Source organism: Schistocerca cancellata, chromosome 4, assembly GCF_023864275.1.
Source record: "Schistocerca cancellata isolate TAMUIC-IGC-003103 chromosome 4, iqSchCanc2.1, whole genome shotgun sequence".
Taxonomy (NCBI): Eukaryota; Metazoa; Arthropoda; class Insecta; order Orthoptera; family Acrididae; genus Schistocerca; species Schistocerca cancellata.
In genome coordinates this window covers 486,233,335-486,245,995 of record NC_064629.1, presented here as the reverse complement: position 1 = coordinate 486,245,995, position 12,661 = coordinate 486,233,335, and positions in this window count along the sequence as shown.

Below are 12,661 nucleotides of genomic sequence, written 5' to 3'. Positions count from 1 at the left end.
TGATGTTAATTTAATATTTACAATGTAATTAGTAGAATTAGGAATTTAATATGTTTATAAACAGTCAAGGAATAATCTAATTCATCTGTAAAGTTATAATGCATAAGATTAAGATTTTTGGGGAATATAAATATGTTTGTGAATGGGATAGTGCTTGTAAAGTTAGGAGAAGGGTACTGTTAAGTGTAACATAGGTTAAGAAATTAGTGTAAGAGATGAAACTTCGTTGAATTATAATTGCTATACTAACATAAGGTTGAGACTAAAACATAAGTATTGAAAAAGGGGAGGATAATGTTAAATGAAGGTTTCCTCAACTTCAATACATCTCTATCATCTACTAACATAAATCTTGATGCAAAAAAGAATCAGTCTCAAATTTAAAAATTATGAGTAGTAAAAATTTATAAAGAAGCTATAACTTGTTCAAAATATAGAAATTAAAACATAGTCCACCATAAAATAGAAAGAAAAAGCTTCAGATTATTTAAATAATTGTATTAAATCAGAAGACTCGTAAAAATACATAAAATTTTGAAAAGACATCACTTTAGTGCTCAAATCAGTAGTACACAGGAAATCAACTGCAGTGGAAAAATATAAAAAAAGACTAAAAGATCAATTGTTTGATCATGCCATGTTGAAGTAGCGAGTTGATCAATAGATATATAACAATTGCTATAGCCAGCAGTTGAAAACTGTTTTGCACTGACTGCAATCAATTTCTCAACCGTTGATTGATAAAGCGCAAAACAGAACACAGCAACAGGAGGATATGTAAGGTGGGTGACTGAATAAACGTCAGTTTCGCACCTCACATGAGAGAGTTTATATGTCATAACAAGAAGGTGAATATGTCACCTGACATAATTCAGCGAAGATGAGCAGATTTGCCTATTAAAATGCAAATCTTAGGGATGACACTCAGTTCGACGGTATTAACACGCCGAGCCCAAGTCCTGTATGTCAATGAGCAAAAGGTGAAAAATGCTGAGGAAACATTTTAGTTTGGGGTCAGACGCGAGTTGCGCGGTCACGGGCTGAGTACAGCGAAACACTTTTAAAAAAGGAGTTGGACACCCGTGGCGACAGCTGAAATGAACTAGGAAGGAGTAAAGTGCCTAAATTTCGATGCAGTTTGAAGGCAGGCCCTTTGCGATTCGCAGAGGTAGTTTGCACAAGATGAATGAACACTCCAGTTGGTTGGAAAAATCCATGACGTGAAGCACGAAAGGACTCAGGTGGGAGACAGTCTGCTACGAGAGACACAAGACCGAAAACTTCAAGCACTCTCCTCTGAACCAGCGTCAAGTGCAGAATAGGACTCATCACGCTCTGTACCACGCCAAACGAGGAATTTTGTGTGAACACTGCGTTCACTTCGGCTGACATTCACTAGATATTAGCTGAAGAGTCGTTGAGCTCCAACAGTGGAGGAACGAAACATCCACATAGTTAATTGTTCTTGCGAGAACTGAGAGGGAATTATAAAATGCACGCTGGACCACCTATGCAAGTGTATATTGCCATATTTTGAGACTAGCAGACTAGGGTTGAGTGCATATTTTCTTGCCTAACGAGAAACATAGGACAGTTTCTGCTGATAAAATCAGCAAAGATTTTGATTAGCTTTTATAGGATTTTCAGAGGGCGACAGAAGCCATGCAGCTGACTGCTCATTGCAGTTAAGGTAAATACTGCTAGCAGAGGTGTAAACTTGTTGGTTCACCAGCTTGCGTCCACTGTGAACTCGAGCGACTTTGAGGAATCTTTTGCTCAGCTTGTCACAAATACTAACCATCCTCCGTAGACTTGATTATCATCCTAAATAGTACCGAACTTAGAACCGTAATCAGGTGATTTGTCGTAATATTGGCCAACTTCACTGTGTATTAGTAAGAATAATTTTGTAGATAACCTTCTGTTTAAAATTTGATATTGTTGTGTTCAGTGTTGGTTCGATTAAACAGAACGCAATGCGTTATATTGACAACTGTCCTAACATTCTCATGTTAGAACTTATATAAATTTGACAATAATCCTGAATTAAAAACTATTGTGTAAAGCGAAACACGGATGTGCTCTGTTATAGAATAAGGTTGATCAATGAAATCCTCCACAATCGGCTAAAACTACCTCAGTGTTCTGTATGTTTCACGGTAAACATGTACTTCGTTCGCTGATGATGCTGCTGATTTCCACCCCTTCCTCCATTCCTCGGTGACTGGGTATATTGCCTCTGCACGTGTCCCCTACGACCACACTTATAACATTTTATACCTGCTGTAAACACTGCTTGTCTATCACGTACCCCCATTGCCACGTCTATTTCTTCACGTTGAATTGCCAGCTGAATGGCCGAATATAAATCTTGCGGAGTCCTTTCACGCACTTTCCGCAACATATGCGCCCTTAACCACCTCAAAAATACATCAAGTGTCCTTTGCTCGGCCTCCTGCAACAGAACACCATTCGCTTCTTTGCTCTGACCCACCTAGTAACTATACTCGTTAATTTCTCTTATCCTGTCCGCAAATTTCACTACCGTCTCACCCTGCCTCTTCGTCATTGTATTCAACGTCTACCTGAATTACCTAGCGCTATTCTGTTTCTTTTACCTCTGTAAATGCCCTTTCTTCAACTTCTTGCGCTGTCCCGCCTTCCTTAAGGCCTCAGAACACCTAACATATGTCTTCACTTCACCTGTTAATCTAATCTTGGCTACATGTAACAACTGCTCATCAGACCAACCATTCATCACAGCTGAAGTTTCCAAGTCCTCCACAAACGAATGCACATCCTCAGATGTCTTGACAGAAAACGGAATAATCAAACTTCAATCTCCTGCTGTGGCACTCTAGGCAAAAACGACTGGTCCGATGCGGTTTCCCGCTTACTTCTAGATGTTAATTCACTTCTCAACTGCGTATTGTCCAATGTCAATTATGCTACCTTTTCCAACAAAATCCGTACCGCTTCTGGTTCTGACACAGCTTGCGTCCCTGTCTCTACCATTGTGCTGCTTTCGTTCCCAGTTAGTCCCATCTCAACCGATAAAATCCCACAGAAACAAAAAATTTATCTATAAGAATAAACTGACTTCCTTCAGCACAGTACTCAACCCAATACAAAAGGAAATAAACACCACGAAAGGAAAAAAATCTTAATGCCCCAAACACACTAATACTTTCTTTGACAACGCAAAGAAAGAAAATGTACAACATTCAAAAAGAAAAATTGGTCAACACTCACCACTTTTTGTGACTGTAATGCAGGTGGTGGGCTCGAATGTCGTACTGTACAGATGACGCCCGCTATTCTGATGCCAAATGTAGAGAAATGTTGGATGACGATGGAAACTGTCAGGGTGAGCCTTATTAAAATGCATCCGAGTTTCCCAAGTGATTTATTATTTCCAGTTACAGTGTCCTCATTCCTCTTGGTCTGCATCACCGGGTCACACAATGCTGAGGACACTACTTCACTGCGTGCGAAATGGCTTGGCATGGAATGGCTGCCTCAGCGACCCGTGCAGTGCCCTGCAGTGTGTCGGCCTCGTACAGCAGCGGAGTTGTGATGGCGACAGGATGGGCCGGCGGTCGACTCAGCGGTCTCCCTCCCTGCCGCCGCAGCGCCGCCCCCTGTGAGCTGTAAGGTGGCCCGCAGCATACTTCCTCGCCGGTGTGGCTAAGATCACGGCGAAAACAAGTGCCCATGATCTGGCATCCGAATTGCGGGCCTTGCCTCAGGATGCCTCTGGCGTGTGTTTGGAGCCACCAAGACTGCCCGCAGTAGCGAGTCGTGGCGTGGCCCACCACTGGCTGGCTGCAAACCTCGCATTGGCCCCAGAGGGTCGAACCAGTGACCTGCCGTGGACTGGAATGCTGTCACCCCATCTGCTGCTGCATGTAACCAGTGGTGTGACACACCCCACCATCCAGGAGAGCTGTCACACTTGAATGCCTTGTTAGTGAACCGGCACCTATTTATATATGGCTGTGCACCTCTGCTTCGCTAATGCGCCACTCCGAGTCATGTACTCATAACACCTGGGTTGGGCCAGTGGGCCCCTTCTGCCTGTAACTTGCTCCATGCAAACTGCTGTGTTTACTCTTTTCAGCACATCTATGGCCTCGTGGCCTCCATTCTATTTCACAACCGCTGGTAGCGTAACTTGCTGTCAACAGACCTGCCCCTGGCTGTAACTTGTGCACTCAGAAACATTGTACCGGAGCTAACCTTTTGGCATCTTAAATGGTGGTGCCACTACACTGAAGACATTCCACACCACGAACTCTGTCCACCTGTAATACCGTGGATCGCCCTTGCGACTGATGAAACAGGTATACCCCTGACCATTGTCAATGCCAATGGCATTACTTCTGCTCTCAAAACCCATTTGGTGCAGGATACATTACGAGCTGTGGATCTGGATGTTGTTTTCCTTCTTGAAGTCCAACCAGGGCTCTGTCTCGATACTTATGGATATGACACCTACCACCTGCTTAAAAATGTGGATGGAAGAGGTACGGCTATTCTGCTAAGGAAAGGGATTATGACAACTGATGTATCCTATATACTGTCGACCCGTGGGGTCACACGCACGGTTGGAACAGTTCCTCTAATGAACCTGCGCGCTCCTCCCAGTACCAACACATGGAGAGAACGCCGCAGCTTTTATGCTGAAAACATTGCACTGCTCTTCCAGGGCAATGTCAACCACGTTGTAGTTGGCGAAGATTTAAATTTCGTGCGTAGACCATTCGTCCAGATGTCGAACTATATCGCATGCTCAGCACTTCAGGCACCTGTAATGGACTTGGCTTTGTTGGATACATGGGTCATACAACATGGCGATCGAGAGGAACATACCTACATTACTAGCCATTCAGCGAGCCATTTGGATAGAGTTTACGTCACATGGGTCCCACTATCTGCAGTTGTAGATATTGAGATGTGGCCAGCAGCGTTCATGGGCCACCTAGCATGTGTGTGCAATCTCACGCTCATCTGCAAACGCGTCCGACGCAGTTAGGTTCCATGACGCCTAAATGTGGCCCTTCTTGATGAGATAAAATGCAGACGCGAAACTGAGTCCATGTGGAGCATATGCCAACGGTTTCACACTTCAGTGATGTTTACAGTGTGTCAAACAGCCTTGTGCCGAGAATTAGCCCGCTATGGACGTGATTGAGAGCGGCAGTATAACGCGATCACTGATTTCAACTACACTGTACTCCTTGAATTGGCGTGGCAACCGCCGTTGCCAGAACGACAATCGGCAAAACATCACGTCAAGGCACACTTGCTACGTATCACCCCGGGCGCGAATCGCAGGTGTGAGGGTGCGGGCGAGGACAGCTCGTGATATCAGTGAAGAACGAGCTTCCCATCCCCATACCATTCAAGACAGGCTACGACGCAAGAGGCAGCTCATTACAGAGGTAGAGACGGAGGATGGACAACCAGCCGAAACACAAATGGATATCGTGCGAGCATTCATACAGTCATATATACTTCTCTGCGAGCGATATTACGACATGGATGTTCGGGTCAGGGAAGTCCTTTCCGACCCATCTTTCTCCCAGAATGCACAAGATGATGCTACGGTCTTGTTGGAAGAGACTTTGGAAGAGCTATGGTAGGTTATGATGCGTGGTTCTCCGAACAAGACACCAGGCCATGACGGACTTCCTCTTGAATTTTTGATCTCATGGGCCCAACGTGGGTCGGGATGTACCCCACTTTTCAATTACCTTCTGAATTCACTGACGGCCTCATGATTCCAGAGTCCAGACCCGGCACAGGCTGTCACCCGCTTGGCTTTCGCCTTTTGACAATGCTAAACACAGCCTACAAAACGTTGACATGCATCTTGCGTGAGAGGCTCAAATGTACGGTAATGGCGGGCATTCATATTGATGAAACCTGCGTCGGAGGCAACTCTAATGCGTGTACATCTCTGAGAAACTATAGAGACGTAGTGACTTTGATGGAAACATGTCGTTTCCACGGTGCTCTTATTGCGCTGGATTCTGACCATGCTTTCGATTGCGTCGATCATGGATTACTGTCGTATCCCACACGTGACGGCGTCTGTTGTGCTTCGTTTGATTCATGGTGCGGTGACGGGGATAATGATAAACGGCTATTGGTCCGCCCCCGTCCGTGTTGGGTTGGGTTGTTTGGGGGAAGAGACCAAACAGCGAGGTCATCGGTCTCATCGGATTAGGGAAGGACGGGGAAGGAAGTTGACCGCGCCCTTTCAAAGGAACCATCCCGGTATTTGCCTGGAGTGATGTAGGGGAATCACTGGAAACCTAAATCAGGATGGCCGGACGCGGGATTGCACCGTCGTCCTCCCAAATGCAAGTCCAGTGCGCCCTGTCCGTGTCAACAGGTCCTTTAGATAAGAGTGTCCTCTTTTTAGCATGTTATTCGCCATTGCCGTCGAACCAGCTCTTGGCGGACTGAGGCGATGATTGGAAGGACTTAACCTCCACTCCGTGACCTTTCGATATGTCGCGTACGCTGATGATGTGATGTTTTTAGCACTGACTGGTGACGAAATACGTACGGCTCTTTCCTGACTCCAGCCGTATCTGGAGGTGGCATGCAGTATGATCAACTTACGGAAACCGCACTATCTTGTGGTGGGACGAAGCATGCCTGCGTAACTGTATGTACCCCTGACAAAGGTCCCAATGCTTAGATGTTTAGGGATATCGTTCCATCGACAAATACAACGTACAGTGGCCTTTACGTATCGTAAGGTCTTACAACGACTCAGAAACATACTCGCCTGAACAAATTTAGATCGTTGGATCTTATGAAACGAGCTCAGTACGTCAACGTGTACATGGCTTCTCAACTTAATCGTTACGCCCACGTATTACCGATGACACACATGATGGCTTCCAGGATACAGGCAGTGTTAGGACACGTAGTGAAATCTGGTGCAGTTTTTAAGATCTTTTTTGTTACTCTTACTTTACCCTTCCACAAAGGAGGTGTTGGACCCATTCGTGTCCAGCACAGAACACTGGCACTGCACCTCCGCTCAACGCGGCGACTTAGGCTTTCACCAACAAACAATCTCACGGACACGCCAACAGCAGATGTGGTCCGACACACGTTGTGCTCACCGGTACCTGTTGGACATTTGTCGCCTCCGCTATCTCATATTAGAATGTTTTTAATGGAACACAGCTTTATGTTGGGAGTTACTCCGGAGACACGGAATCCGACGGTAAGTCTTTATTATAGTGTCCTCCAACGCTAGAATTCTGCTAACGATATTGTACAAGGATATCCCACGGTTGACTAGACAGAGGTTTGGCGAGCCATCCACGCGTCCTCTTGTGCGGTCGAAGTGATACGTAGTCACCAACGAGAAATTTCGACCCGACGATGGCTCCATGCCATTCACCTAACAGACGATCCAACGTGCCTCCGTTGCGTGACGGTAGACACCGACTAACACAGATCGAACTGTGGCCCCGCAAGCGAGTGCTGGAAACTGACCCGCCAGATACTGGCTTTCCCCCTACGCCACACCTTTGCTTCGACTGTGCCCATGGACCTCTTTCATCCCGACGCCGTCTATTTGCCGATGACCCGGATGAATAAGAACAATTGGGTAAAGGGAATGACGATTCATTACATGTACGGCGACGGCGAAAAGGAAGTCTTCGATTTGTGGCAATACATGATGGACGAGTTCATGGTCTTAACGAACAGAACTCCATACCTGAATTTTTGGCTAACTATTTGGGGTCGTTGCTCATGGATCCACCACTCAGCCGTGGTGTGCCGGGTGCGAGAAGAAGTTGAATTGCAGACGTGATGTTTCCACGATCCCCTCACGGTATCAGTAACAGTCTCCGATTGTGTGAAGCGGTCTCGGACACTCTGACAGTTGGCGGCTGGTGATGATCGTTGGAATGACGGCCGCCTGTTACTGGCCTCCCGCTTCGATAAGGCGATCCCGGCGGGCAAGAAGGCTCTTTTTAGTTCACATTATGTGATAATTTTTGCAGTGCAGCTTTATTGTTATGTTGATTTTTGGTTAATAAAAAAAAGGAAGAAAAAATTGTGCAGCTCGGTCGGTAGGCTGCGGTACTGATGGTGTATCGACGCCGCATGAGGCATCTTCTAGAAGTGTTTCTTTATGTTTATTTTTTCCTTCCGTTCTCAGTATAAATTAAAAAAAAACAAAGAAAGAATAAAAAAGCAAAAACAAAAGAAAAGCAAACACGAAATATATCGAAATTAAAGATGAAAAAAAGCGGTTAATGCACCCGCTCGGTCCGGCACACAGTTTTAATCTGCCAGGAAGTTTCATATCAGCGCACCCTCCACTGCTGAGTGAAAATTCCGTTCTGTAAATATGAAATGAATTGAAATTAAAGCCACAGCTCAAGGTCAAACAGTAAGCTGATCACTGCGTAGTGGCTACTGCAGTGTCACACAGTGTTAGACCGTATTGACTGGCAGAAGTGGTGAAATTGCTACTTTTGCTGCATCTAAACGGAATAAAAAAACTGATGAACAAAGAAAAAGGTACAAAATTTTGTGTCAGATCTCATAATTCGAGGTAAAAACAACTCCATGAATAGGAATGAGTGGGTTTTAAACGTTCGAACGATTTTCCCCAGTTCATGTGCTCTCTGATCTCGTCAGCTGATGCAAAACGCAGCTTCCGATCTTGTTGGCTAATAACCTATGATCTTTCACTTTCGAAAATCTCAGAATGCCACTGCAATTCAGCACAGACAAAGGAGAATTAACATTGTACTGAAAGCCCCTACTGTTCCATTTTAAGTTTATGCTTAAGGTGTTAATTTATGATGTAGAAATGTTTTAATAAAAGATAATTTTCTTCATTCTATGATTCGTTTTGTTAAGATTTAGGTCGTTTATTAAAGTTTATTAAAGTTTTTAATTATTATTTAATCTTTTATACAACATGAACCTCAGGGTTCTAGTTATAAGTGTTCCCATAACGGTTTTGATGTTGGTACTTTAAGCCTTTTAATTCTACAACTAAGGAAATAGAAGAGGTAATAAAATGTGGCCCACTTACCTATCAAAAATATTTTCCAGCAGATGTCAATTCTCGTGAACTTCCTACATCTCTACTTCAGTATAAACTTCTGAACAATGGATGCATGCTGATGACTGCTTAGTTTGGAGCGGAAATCAGCAAGCACCGTTTTGTTTCCCTTGTCATTTACTTTCTAGTCAGGCTAAGAGAGTCAGTTCATACTTTTCTTCGAAATCAGGATTTTCACTAAAGTGGAAAGAAATTATACGACATGACCCAAGAACATTAATATAGCAATATCCATAAGGAATGTTACGTGAAATGGCGAAACTTCGAGATTCAGTTAAAACATATTCCAAGGAATCGAGAAATAGATTGAAATTATAGCTTATGTTTCGAAAGAGATAGTATGACGATTACTTTAGGTGGCATTGTTTCCTGGTCAAAGAAAAATGACCTTCAGAGATTCATCTCAGAAAACTGGAGCTCCAAATGATGGAAATTTCCTCAGAATGTTAGAACTCTTAAGTCACTACGATCCAATTTTTGCAACACACACTAGCAATGCAAGAGACGGACATGAAAGAGGAGTGTGTGGTCACAGGTGCAATATCTGTCTAATGATATTCAGAATGAATTTATTTCTAGTTGTGTCCATCCTGTCGTTAGTGGGATCTTGAAACAGAGAGAAAATGCGAATTATTATTCATTTATTGTTGACGCAACTCCTGATTAAAATCATGTTGAAAGAAGAACGTTTTTCCTGCGTTATGTTTCCTTCAATAAGAAAATTGATAATTGTGAAATAAATGAACGGTTTTTGAAATTTGTAAATTGTAATCAGAAAACAGGAGTTGCTACTGCACATTTAATTGACTCAAAACTTGTGAAACACTTAGTTCCTATAGTGAATGCCGCGGACAAGGCGGAAATAACGTGAGTGCCGGTTATAAAGGAGCTTAGATACATTTTGTTTAGTGAAATTCTCTTGCAAAATTTTCTTTGTGTGCTTGTCAGAGTCCTAAATTATGTGGAGTACATGGCAGGTGAGAGTTGTCATGAAGCTGATACTTTTTCGGAGTGATTCAAGAACTATTCAGTTGCAGTCCATAACGATGGTAAATGCTCAGACAGTGTTTATTTTCCATGTCTGACACCCACTGGCGCGCTGGAGTTGATAGCATAAGACCAATTGCAATTCACGTGGATAAGATTGTCACTGCTTTTGAAACTCAGTAAGTTAAATATGTCATCCGAAACACGCTATGTGGATGAGGTTTTTTGGATTATGTGAGATCTTTTGAGCGTTTCATCATGGAATCAGTTTGTTTAAAGTTGTTGGTACCAAGTGACTACAGAAGCAAATTACTACAAGTTCCAAATACTATCATTGATGGTGAGGTGAATAACATTGAGAGTTTCTTAAATAACTTAAAATATCTTTGCGAAAATAGGGGCACCATTCCCCCGGAATCCAAAGTTGGTGCCTGTGCGATTAATATCGATCCAGATTTTCCGGAGTTGCGCTCTAAGAACATGAAGTCCTTCGTGATGAAACCAGAAATGAACTGATAGATGTGAATTCAGAAGATTAATTCAAGATAAATGTTTTTATTTTATTATTGACAATCTAGTGTCTAACTTGAAAACCGAATACGAATCAGTGAAGATATCACATGATTCGTTTGGGCTTGCATGGAAATATTCGAAGATAACTGACGATCTGGTCGCTGGGGCATCCAAGATATTCATCAATTAATACCATAGTGATGTAACAGATTTAGAACAATAAATTACGTATTTGGGAACAATTCATATTTCACACTTTTGAGATATTGCTTTGGAACCATTAGACATCTTGAGTAAGATGCAAAATCTTCAAGTTTCAAGCTTATTGCGGAATGTATGTGTAGTTTTGCGCACCTTTTGCACTCTTCCAGACACTGTAACTAAAGTAGAAGGATCATTCAGGACACTGGCTTGTATTAAAAACTGTCTACATGAATTACGCATCAACAATGTCTCACATATTTGGGGATCTTGACAATTGTATCCAATCTGGCGAGACAACTAGACTTTGACAATATAATTCAAACTTTTACTGAACAAAAAGCTCGCAAAGTGCCTATGATAGTGTTATAGGACAGTAGGTAGTAATACACTACCCGACTACTCGTTGCACGACTTGTTGCGGTATATATGCGAGCACGCTGCTGTCTGTTTATTGAAATGTGTGGGCACGTCAGGGAACAAGGGGAAAGGGGGGGGGGGGGTCGATGTACACTCCATAGCGCAGAGCAATATTCGTCAATGTGCAAATCAGTGTGATACTTAGCCTAATGTTTTAAAGTGAAGTGAAAGTAAATTAAAGCAACATACAAAATAAAATTAAATGGAGGGTACATACATTTTACAACACTTCATTTTTGTAATTTCATCCCCATATCAGTTTTCTATCTTGCCTTGTAGGTACTGATCGAGCTATCATCCAGTTCCCTAGCTCTGTTGGTCTTGACCTCTTGGTAACAGTCTTCATCACTACTTTGCAAATCAATATTTATTACTATTTTTTCAGTTTCCAATTTTATCAGTATATTTCAGCTTTGCACATTCATTCATGGCTCATCTGACTGGTATGTTAATTCTTTAGAAATTGCAGTGGGAACAGGATGAGAGGATGAAGCTTCTTTAAGCATCTGCCAGCGGTCTCACGTGCATAATCAGTGATGGTTTATGGACTTTTCGAAGTATTCGACTTTATCTCTTTATTAAAAATCTTGAAAAGTTCTTTTCTCTTTGTGTGTGGAGAGTGGGGGGGGGAGGGGGGAGGGGGGAGGGGGGGAGGGGGGGAGGGGACAAGGTGAAAAGGTTCCTGCGCTCAACCAACGATTTACAGAATGAAGAAGTATATCTCCGTATTCCGTGTCAGCTTCTACCAAAAATGGTTTGAATTGTTGATGGGATAGTGATCGAGTTCCTCAACGAAATATATTCGTAATTTTCGTTACATCTTTCGCTGCGGACAGCAGCATAATATTTTCCCGACATTGTGATTCCTGACTAATAACGCAATGAAAAGTTCAACAATTTCTTCCGTTTTTTCATAATTGACCAACGAAGACATATTCGCATTGCGCACCATCGGTACAAATTGGAGAGCATTTTGGGAAACCACCGGTTTTGTCAGTATACTTTTTAACGGGATTAAAGAGTCTAAAGTTGTTATTCCGAGCAACGGAAATAGAGCTGGTCATTGTTAATGCACAGCAAAGTCGTCCACTGTCATGCATATAGAAATTAATAGTCCACCAAAATCTGTTAGCTCAGTGGCCCCCATCGACAGTTTACATTTGAGTTGTTCAGTTCCTTTTTTACGCACTGGACCTTATCAAGAATTTCACTCTTTACAATATTACGTTACAAAGTATCTGTTTTTAAATTTTTAGCGGCATAGTCATAACCAAGTAATTTTGCCTTATCTATTTACGCATCCTCTCACGAGTAGGCCTATATCTTCTCTGACCGTTACCTATTTTTAAACACACCGCACACGTGGGTTTAAACACTTTTCTCTAAGACTTGATGGGTGGTATATTTTGTATTTGTTTTTTTAAG